Below are 10,573 nucleotides of genomic sequence, written 5' to 3'. Positions count from 1 at the left end.
GTTTATCCCATCGTCTGCCTGACAGAGGGTGTGCCACTGAGCACACCTGCCCTGCAGTTGAGGCAATGCTGTAATTTAATATACTTCACGATCAGCATTTTAAGAGTTTGAATTTGCTATTTCTCCATTATATAATTACATAATAATAATAATAATAATTTAATTAACACAATATATGTGGAGTTTTGCTGTTGCTTCTTATGTAAATCAGAGATATTTAGCAATATGTTACAAAATGGGTACATGCATTTCAGAGTGAGATGTAAGAGGTTACTTTGATTCAGATAAAATAAAAAGGAGCTGTTGGGAAAACCTATCTTATAAAGAAAGAACTATTTAGTTACAAATCTTCGTCCTGTGGCTCATTCACTAACGTGGAAACTGCAGCACTTCAAGGTGTTTAAATTAAAACAAACAAACAAACCCCACAGAATTTTCTGCCTTTTTAGAGAAATTCAGATACTTAATTTAGATTCAAAAACTGAACTGATATACAAGTGAGGAATTTGAGGCTGAATTTAGATAAAGTAACATGAATCACTAACAAAACATTGAGGAAATAGCTAATCTTTAGGTACAAAAGAACATTTATTTTAGTTGTTAATCTGCTCATAAGAAGCAGATACTCTCTGTGTTTACAGTACATTCCAGAAGAATGAAAAAGAATTTGAAGTCAAATTTAGACATCAAAACGTGTCAGATACCTTGACTTCTACTAAATTGTAACACATGCTGCTCATTCCTATTAACTTATGTGGTATTTTTATTATCTATCATGTAATCTAATTTACCCTCGTTGTTCCAAAAATAGTTCACCTGCATACAGCATGGCTCAGAAGAGCAGGAGCTGGGAGAGACCACATCACTGTGACTAGTAGTGATGGGTCACACTGACAGATTTAAGCCTGGAGTCAGCAAAACCTAGACTTACTCTGAAAGCCTGGGTGAGCCTGGCTAAGAGGAGGCTGTTAGCTGTTGTAAGTGGGTTTTGGGGGGTGTACACTGTGGCCCCCCAAAACCATATCGTGGGTCTGTGGAAACACATGTGGCTGGGGCTGGATACACAGCACTTTCTCGGTGGTGGCAACGCTGGGTGAAGGTGGTCTCTCCAAGCTCCCGCTGTCCCTCCCCGCTGTGATTTGCTGTCCCTGCAGTCGTGCTGGTGTAAGTGGTTGTGGGTTTGCACTGCAAGCCAGATGTCTGCCGTGATCCAGACGAATAGCAACGCCCTCTGGCTCTCCGGAAAGCGCTAGCTTTAACCCACGTTGCTTTGAGTGACGTGGTGTGTAGCACATCTCCCAAACACACGTGTCTCAGCCCAGCTGAGATGACAGAGGACCATGGCGTGAGGATGAAACCGTAGAGGGGGACTGGCTGAGCAGCCTCCCAAAGCGATGGTGTGGCATAACTGTACCCGGCAGCCGGTTAGCGGTTAGTGGGGAGGCTGCAGCCCCGAGCTGCCGCTCTCGCATCCTATTGAGTCATCGCATGGCTTCAGATAAGCCATGTGCTTTATCGTGCCTCAGCCTGCCATCTGCAAATCAGTGATAACAAAATTTAAATAATTCAGAAGAATGTAGCAAGGCTTAATTGGGGTTTGTAATATGTTTTGGACTGCTTATGTGCTGCAGTAGTGCGGCGTTTAAGGTATCGTCGTTACGGAGCGTGTTGCTAGTAGTGCCGTCTTCCTTTAATATTCTCTGCAAACTCGCTCTCTTCCTACTTTCATTATCAGCACTCGGCTTTGGTGTCATTGTGTTGCTTGGACACCTTCTAATTTAAATTTCATATTTTGATTCCTGGGTGATAACTTCAAACACCAATTTTCTTCTGCTACGCTATACAGCCTTTTTCTCATTTTAATGAAACCTAGCAACCATAATGTAAATTGGAAATAACTACAGCCCATTAGACTATTGAAATCCCTGAAGATTTGAATTATTCACTATTAACAGAACTTGTATAATTATAGGTTAAGATATCACTTAGGCATTTAGCATACATCAGCTCCACTGTTAATTTTTAGCTCTTGATCTGTATTAGTAACCTCAGCTTGCTAAATTAAAGGATATGCCTCCAATTAGCCTAAATTTAACATTCAAGAACACATCTCTGGTGGGATGATGCTTATAAGTTTAGAACATCCAGGCAATTTCAGCTGAGCTACTGAGGCTCTATCACAAGTGGAACAGAAAACATTTTCGTATAAACACTTCCATGACTTTCACAGGGGCAGAAGTAAAAGGACAAAGTTGCATTTTGCATAAGGCCCAAAGCCAAAATGGTTGCAGGTGCTGCGGTGCTCTGCCCCTGTAGGGGCCCCAAAAAAAGCCTGTACCCAGGGCAGAGGCATTTGGGTCATTGAATGAGACTCCAGAAACCAAAATACTGAGTCTGGAGCTGTCTGACTCAGGCAACAAGAAAATATTGAGATACATACGGAAAGAGAGAGAGAGAGCGCTGATATAGTTAACAAAAAACCCCCACCACAAAACAACCACCACCAACAACAAAATCCTACTTTCCCCAAGAACCTTGCCTGTGTTTAACGTAGCAGGCCTGGGTAGGACACTTGTGTTTGTACGCAGGACATGTTAGGCATGTACTACAGTGCAGAAAATCAGGACACCTGTGCCACGCATGACCCTTTCAGAGTTTCGTGACTTATAAACAACGTTCTTCACAACATAGGTTTTGGAGTTAAGCAGAGTAAATCCCTCATTTGAAGCTAAGCTCCTTTTTGGGGCTGTCCCCAGGAATTTAAAAAATTAATGACTTTCTTGAGCGTCTTCTTTCTAATTAAATGACCAGAAAAGTTAGTGTGACAGACAGTTAAAATTTCATATACTCATCCCTTAAAATATGAGCGCTTTCTAATCAGAATAAACTCTAATTGGCCAGTTAGTGATCTTACAACAGGCTTTCAGCAACCACTGGGCAGTTTTAACTCTTTCCCGAGGGTCACAAATACTGCTGCAGTACCTTTGATACAGACTCAGCGTTTGTCTTTTTCTTCTGAGAGCAGCAAGCTGACTTTCTGTTTCCTAAAGTATAAATTATCTCTTCTGTTTTCTCTCCTATTCCACTAGGAAGAAAAGATTCCCAGGAATCATCTGGATATTTTTTATACTGTTTGATACCTGCCTTAGATGATTAGCTCACTCTGCATAATCCTAGGTAATCCCACTTCCACTTGTGGCAAGCCCTTTTAAAATATGTAGCTAGGAAATGGTTTAGGCTTTTGTGCAGATGGTTATGAGTCCGTTCCCACATGCTAGTCAGAAGTTGGACTGTAAACTTAAAGCTTTTTGGGCTTGGCCAACACTGAGAAAAGATACAGCTTTTGACAGTGCCCTCATATATGCATAAGTTCAATAAAATACATTTCAGTAAACATCAGTGAGCTTGTTAATGAAGAGAAATGCAGTACACTTGGTAGCTGTAGAATTGTGTCATAAGTATAATTCAGAAAACAGTTGCTAATATTGCTGATAGTTGCTAATAGTGTCTCCATAGGAAAGCTTTGGGTGGTAAGAAATCCTCTTGCTGGGAAATCTTCTTATAAACTTATAATGGCAACCATTACAGAGAAGGGAGAAAGAGCTTAACTGGAAAATGCTATTAAAAATCGTAGTAGAATCCAAATTATTGAAAGCTTAGTCATGACTCTCATACAGCAAAGCTTGTTGTGAAGTATGGACTTCATTGGAAACAATTGGAATCGAAAGATTGCATGACTAATATCTGACTTTGTTGTACCCAGAACAAATAAAAGAAAAAGGAACATTTTCAGTTCACGTCGCACTGAGGATTTTTCCAGTTTTGTTTCATCTAGGAGATTGAACCCTATCATATACAGCCTTTTTTCATGTAAAACAGGCACCGTAGTGTGTATATCTTTATAGTTAGACCTCCAAAAATACGTAGGTGCCTCAGTCTTAAACAGTTCCTTCTTGTGATGCCAAATTCCAAAACCACGATGCCCATAGTCACCCTATCAGCCTCCAAGTGAAGGCTTTGGTTAGTAAATCTTAGATTTGTTACGTCCTCCATATGCTTGCAGTCCTGTTCCCAAGCATGTCCAGAGATGTTTCAGCACAGGCAATAATGACACCTCAACGTCTCCATTTCATGAGGACCCATGAACTTATCGTTCCTTTGTCTGTATTGCTTGTCCCTGATGCCAGGATTATTTGTGCCCTATATAAAGAAGATGCTGTCTAATATAAAATCCATTAGCAGCTCTGAGAGTAAGGACCAAAGCTGAGGTGCCTTACTGCATGGCAGGTTGCCCTAACCTCTTTTCTAAGCCCCACGACTGCAGCCCAGCTGCCTACAGGCCAGCTTTTCTAGCAGGAGGAAACATTCCCCTCTTTCTCAGGCTATGCCATAGGTTGGGGATTACAGCATGCCCTGGGCAATGTCATACGTCTGGATCCCAAATCCCATTTCCTGGGTGCCCGCTTTAGCTGATATATCATTCTGCAAGACTGGCCATCACCACCACAGCCTTGTTTTAAAGAGTAAATCCTCCTCCTGCTAAATATTTAGCTAAGGTGAGGAGCCTATAACCAGCATACAAAAGGAGTGAGACCCCCAGCCTCCTGAGCAGGACAAGAATTCAGCAAGGTGCCAGGTACCTGATTTAAACTGGCCTTGCTTTGAGCTGCGTAGATGGACCCAATGACCCCCAGATCCTGTCCAGCCTATATTGCTCTCTGTACACCTCTGCATAGTACTACCTACAGACTAATTCAAGGCAGCTCCCTGGTTAGCATGTGGGATTTTTTGGTCATTCTTCAGAGGATGCTTATTCTACTCCTTAGTTGTAGGGGATGTCTGTATGCCTGTCTCTGGTGCTTTGAATCACCCTACATGGGCAGGGACCTACTTCTCAGCCCTTGCAATACCTCAGTAGAGCTGCATAAGCAGGCAATCTGGCTTCATCCTCTGCCTCTCCTTGTTTATCTCTGAACCCTTGCAGCTTTCTCTTTAAAGCTGTAAAATGTTTAAGGAGTTTGGATTTCTCTCATCTACTCTGGAATTTCACCTTTAATTACTTAGAACAGAGACTTTTCCCACGCTAATTAAACACCTTTTGCCTCAAGTGTTGACTCTCTGCGTCTTTGCATGATCACTTACTTTAAAGATTTTAAAAGCATTTTCCCTTGCACACTCCAGATGACTTGCTAGTGACACCAGTCATGCATTTAGCTCTTTTCTCTCATTAAGCCTGTGGATTTCCAAAATATTAATGGAATGTGATCTTACTGATTTCTCTTATTTTTTTCCTTGCCCTTTTCAACCCAAATACCAGAAAAAGTACAAGATAGGTGTTTCCACGTCTGACTTGCACTTTTTTGGGTGGGGGGAGAGTGGAAGGGGTAAAGGTAGAGCTCATTAAAATAGCAATGGCAACAGTCAGAAATACAATAGGCAGCTACTGTGCAAGCTCTACTGCCCAGTTGCTGTAATCCTTTAAATTTGACCTTCTGCCCACAGTCTTCCTGCAGGCATAAGGTCCTTCCTATGCCTGCACTGTGAACTGGAAGAATGAGCCAAGCTATCAACAACCCAAGCTGGTAACGTGTCCTCACACAACATCACACAGACGCAGTCTAGCCATGCCAGCCTGGCCTCAGATGAGAAAAAAAGTTTCCTGTGGCTGGTTACGGCAGCCAGAGCCGGCAGCCGTATTGCGTGAAGGAGAACCTGCTCTGTGTGGGGCACAGCCTGCCTGGTGCCCCGTTAGCATCTCGTGCTGTTTTCTTAAATCCCTTTTGTCCCGGCTGCACCCATACGCTGATTAATAAGGAGGTTAGAGCTGCCATGAGTTACACAGGGAAGTGTGAGAAGAAGTCATATGAATGTGTAAGTAGAAGTAGGACAAGGACTAATTTTTTGTATTTTTTTTGTACTTCCCAGGGTGTTGCTTTTCTTGTTATACCACCCTCTGCTAGCGGGTGAATCGCATCGGCGCAGCCTTTCTCTAAAGGGGCAGGCCTGATTCTCCCTCTCCGACGGGCTGGTGTCCTGCTGCTGACTTCTGAACCGGGTGAGAGTCAGACCCGGTGTGTGGCTGGGGAAGGGGAGGTTTTGGAAAACAAATTATACTTTGTTAAGTGGTTAGAAGACATACTGACTTAAATAAGCACCTAGCTCCTGTTTACACTTGAAAGTTTTGTCGTGCTGGTGTAGTTATGCCAGTAAACTCCTCCTACATAATTAGAGTGCTTTTTGCCTGTAAAATGCATTCTAGTTTGGCAAGTGATATAAGCCATAACATCAAACCCACTTTTTTTTTTGCTGGTATAATTGTGTCTATGCTAGGGCTTTTGTTGAAGTAGTTATGTCATAAAAATCAGCCTACACAGTACAAAGCCTTCAAGTGTAAACCAAAGTCTTAAACCTGGTCTACCCAGCCAGATGTTACTGAGCTTCAATACAGTTATGGAAAATCAAGGTAGATTTGTTAGAATGTGCTGACCAGAACTGAATACTCAGCAGAGACAAAGTTAAATCCTGTTTGGCATCATATTAACTAACTGTGTATCTGTTGTGGTATAATCTAATTTGATTTTTGCATAGCTGTGGTTGAACAGGGACCATTCAATCTGCCTTAAACTATATCATAGATTAATAGGGCCAGGGTGAAATTTGCTTTATTTCAGCTTATATTTCACTAGCTTTACCTACACATTTCTTCTGACATACATTACTTTGGTTTTCTTCTTAGTTAAGTGTATTAAGAGTAATTTTTCCTTTTAGGATTTTCATATTAGTTTTCCATTTTTTGATACCATGAACTGTAAACATATCTAAGATACCAATAGAAAAAAATGTCTGCCCTTTGATGGATACTCCACTGGATCTTTAAATATAGACTCCCTAAATTTTTTAAAATAATTTAAATTAAAATATTTGCAAGCATTAACATAGATTATCAATACAAATGACATTAATATATCTTCTTAGCTGAGTATCACTTTCTAAAGGATGTCATTAGCCACACTTAGATTAGTTTTCCCCAGTAGACTGTAATTCAGTCTTGCGTTTCTAATAGTCTACCGCATTTTAATTATTTTTCTTTCACATGAGTGTTGCTAGGTTTCCTCAAAAATGCAAATGCTGCCCTTCAGAAAACAATGACACAAGTTTTTAAAATTGGCAAGGCTAGGACCTGAAAAGTTACTTATTAGATCACATAGAAAAACAATGCTATCTCACACGTACAGCGTGAGTTTCACCTGCTGCGAATCCAAAGTCCATCTGCTCATGAAGTCCTGGAACCAGATTTGCCCTGGAATCAGTCACAGTTTGTTATTTAATTCAGAGGAATTCACTTTAGGCATATACTAAATAAAGGAGAAACCTCATTTCTCTCAATTGCGACTAATTCTGCAGTGTGATGTGGACCTCTTCAATCAGGTCTGCTCATTTTACAGATTTTGAGAATGTCCATCATCACGCCTTCAGTACTAGCTAAGAGTGTGATAGCCAAACAGTTTGTTAGCAACAGCCAAAGCAGTAAATGCAGAACACTACGTCCTGGTGATACCACTGGCAAAGTTGACTAGGCAATGTAATTACCCAAACTGGAATTGAATTAGGGCATTGTATGTTTATTACAGAAAATACCAGGGGATTCCTACTTGCCACAGGTGGGGTTTGTGCCTTGTCCCAGGCAGGTACTGTCGCTCGTTATGTGTTCGCGCAGTGCCTGGCAAAGAGAGTCTGCCGTGTTACTGTGGCCTCTGTAGGACTTTACATGAAAATAATCCTCTGAGAGATCACCTGCACCACCACTGAAGGCTACAAAAAGGACAAACGTATAGGCCAAACCAGGGACCCAACGTGCAGTGGAGCCTTGGAATGTGCTTTCGATCATGGATACGCAGTAGGGGCGGTGGCCGAGGTTTTCAGAGAACCAGGAGAGGTCAGACACTTTGATATATTTTAGTATTGTTTTTCGACTGCAAGAAGAGCAAAGCACTAGTGGCTGCTATTCCACTTCAGGCCACAGAGCCTCATATTAAAATAATGAAGTTCTTGCTTCACTACTCAAGCAAACACACCCAAGAGCATTTTTCTAAAAACAAACAAAAGTGATGCAAATGCAAGTTTAATCCTGGCACTCAGCCTACACCTGTACTGCACCCATTGCTTTTGCTTTGGTGGCAGGCTGCACTCAGAATATATATAGGCCTACATAGCTGTTTAAGGTCAGTCCTGCCAGGCTAACAGTAGGGTTTTCTCCGACCATCTATTTACCATCTATCAGCATCATCAGCATCACCACAGGAGAATATAATCTCCTCTTTGCTATAAGTGTTTGTTGTTATCCTCTGCAGCACCAATTGATTTCCCAGTAGAGATAATAATAAATAACACCCATAGCAGTGATATAATGCACCTGCAATTTTCCAAGAGAGGACATAAAGAATGATGCCTGTGAAAAGCAGAAACTTTCTTCTTCAAAGAATACTGTGTAATTTTGGTAAATAGCCTTAAAAAGTATAATTTAGGTGAAAAAGTGGGAACTAGGCAATTCAAAGGATTCATTAGTGGTTACATATCTTTTACCTCCAGGCTACTGCATGAGTCTAGACCAGGGTAGTAGTGACTGAAAGTTGTTACTACCTGGCAGCCAAGGGGAGAAGAGGTGGTGGTGCTTCCTACTCGGGTTTTTCACGAACTGCTGACCACGATACAAAGACCCAGGACTGAACAATGTACGCAGATTAATCATCTCTTTCAACTCCGATCTGGGAATAATCCCTTTTGATCAGGGTGGAGAAGCAATTGCCCTGCATGGGAAGCTAGCCTCACCGTTGCCCATTCTGTACCTACTGTATGAAAAATGAGCACAGGCAGACCTGCAGCCAGTCCAAATTGTCAGAGTTTGGGTCATTGATTTCAGAGTAATTACCATCACTTATGCTGCAGAGGAGTCAGCCCAACAGGGTTTATATACATTGATGTCAGCCTGAAGATTTTTATGAGCACTACAGATATTTCTCAAATATGGCTACTGTAGATTAATTGTCCCATCTTTTAAAGTTACAAAATACGCTTCTCAAATGAATTGCATTGGATTTTTTCCACTCTCTTACTATACCAGATTTCAAACTTCCACATTAATTTTACAGCACATAGGAGCAAAACCCATAGGTTTAGATTTTTTACAGTGCTTTATGGCATCTTTTGCTGGAAAAGTACTTTTAAAGTTGGGTTTTTTTTCTCTTTTTTCTGTGCATGCATTCATTAATCCAGTCTCAAATTCTGATATTTTTGTCCTTCTCAACCTTTAGTAGATATGAACAGGATGTATTGCAGTATTTGCAGAATTCCCATTTCACTGCAAACTGTAACCTGCCTCTGTAAATCACATAAGCCGTTCTCTTGCTAGTGTAAGGCATGTTTCCCCAGGAAATGATATCCCGGATATTAATTGTATTAAACTCTAAGACAAAAACCTAAGAAAAAGTACACCTGTCATTACGTATTACAAGACACGGACAGAACACCTTTTTAAACTATCTTGAAGGAAGAAGCATGGTTGCAGTCTCGTTGCATAATAACAGCCATTTCTACTGCTCCATGGCACATGAACAGCAACTAACAGACTTTGTGATTAATGAAATTGACTAATTAAAACCTTCTCCAACCTGATGTGAGTATTTAGTTAGTCAAAGCAGTTGTTTACTTCCCATATGACAAAGCAACAGGGGTTACTATAATTAATTAGAAGTAATAGTAAATAATTTGGAGGGTATGGGCTTTACGAATGTTCCTTGAATGTTTGAACAATAAATTAAAAAACCCTAAACTCCTCCAAATGTGAATAAAACTCCGTGTTTCCCTGCCCTCAGTTTCTGGATGTGAGCCGTAATGCCCCAGCGGTTCAGGTCTGCTCCAGTGTGGGTGAGAGGAGGGGACGCGAAACCCGCACGACCGGGGCTGCCGGCCAAACTCCCTGCTTGCGGCACACCTCTGAAGCACGCACGCCGGCAGAGGCGCGGGGGTGTTTTCAGGGCTGTGGGGCACCCAAAGACAAGCTGGGGGCAGAGCCTGGGCAAACAGAGGATTTGCATCTCCTCATGGAGAATGTGGGGTGACGACAGAGACCTGACGTGTCCCACGGCTCAAGGCTTGCTCACGGGCCGCGCTGTGATCGACCTGAACAGCACAAGTCAGCGTGGTAAACAGCACCACGTCTGCCTTTTGGTATCCTTAATCAAGATGATCCGGTATCCCTTTTCCATCTCTGCAACTGCCATTACTATTTCATATTAATGTGGTGCCACACATCTTTTCATCTGCATAGAGCCTTTAATGCACAAAACATATAAAATAAAAACCCAAACCATCTCATCCTAGCCACAGTGGTAAGCAGTTTCTTATCATTTACGTGGTATTTTTTCAGCAAAGAAATATTGCTTTGGGGGAGAGGTACAGGAACCTATTGATCTACTGACTTCCATGTCAAATAATCTGACTGATCACACTTAACCTCCCGAAAGTTTCTCTATTGCTGACTACCCTACTTTTCCAGTAGCTTAGCAGCCTGGAC

General features: G+C 41.7%; 1 long non-coding RNA gene across 1 annotated transcript; it reads left to right on the top strand.

The window, feature by feature from the left end:
- Window positions 1–1,591: 1,591 nt before the first annotated feature.
- Window positions 1,592–10,361, top strand: LOC142407122 (uncharacterized). Its single transcript, XR_012774815.1, has 3 exons — window positions 1,592–1,647; window positions 5,926–6,055; window positions 9,873–10,361. It is a non-coding gene; the product is annotated as an uncharacterized LOC142407122 (long non-coding RNA).
- The last annotated feature ends 212 nt before the right edge of the window (window positions 10,362–10,573 follow it).

This window comes from Mycteria americana, chromosome 3, assembly GCF_035582795.1.
Source record: "Mycteria americana isolate JAX WOST 10 ecotype Jacksonville Zoo and Gardens chromosome 3, USCA_MyAme_1.0, whole genome shotgun sequence".
Lineage (NCBI taxonomy): Eukaryota > Metazoa > Chordata > Aves > Ciconiiformes > Ciconiidae > Mycteria > Mycteria americana.
This window is presented reverse-complemented; position numbering and strand designations above follow the sequence as displayed.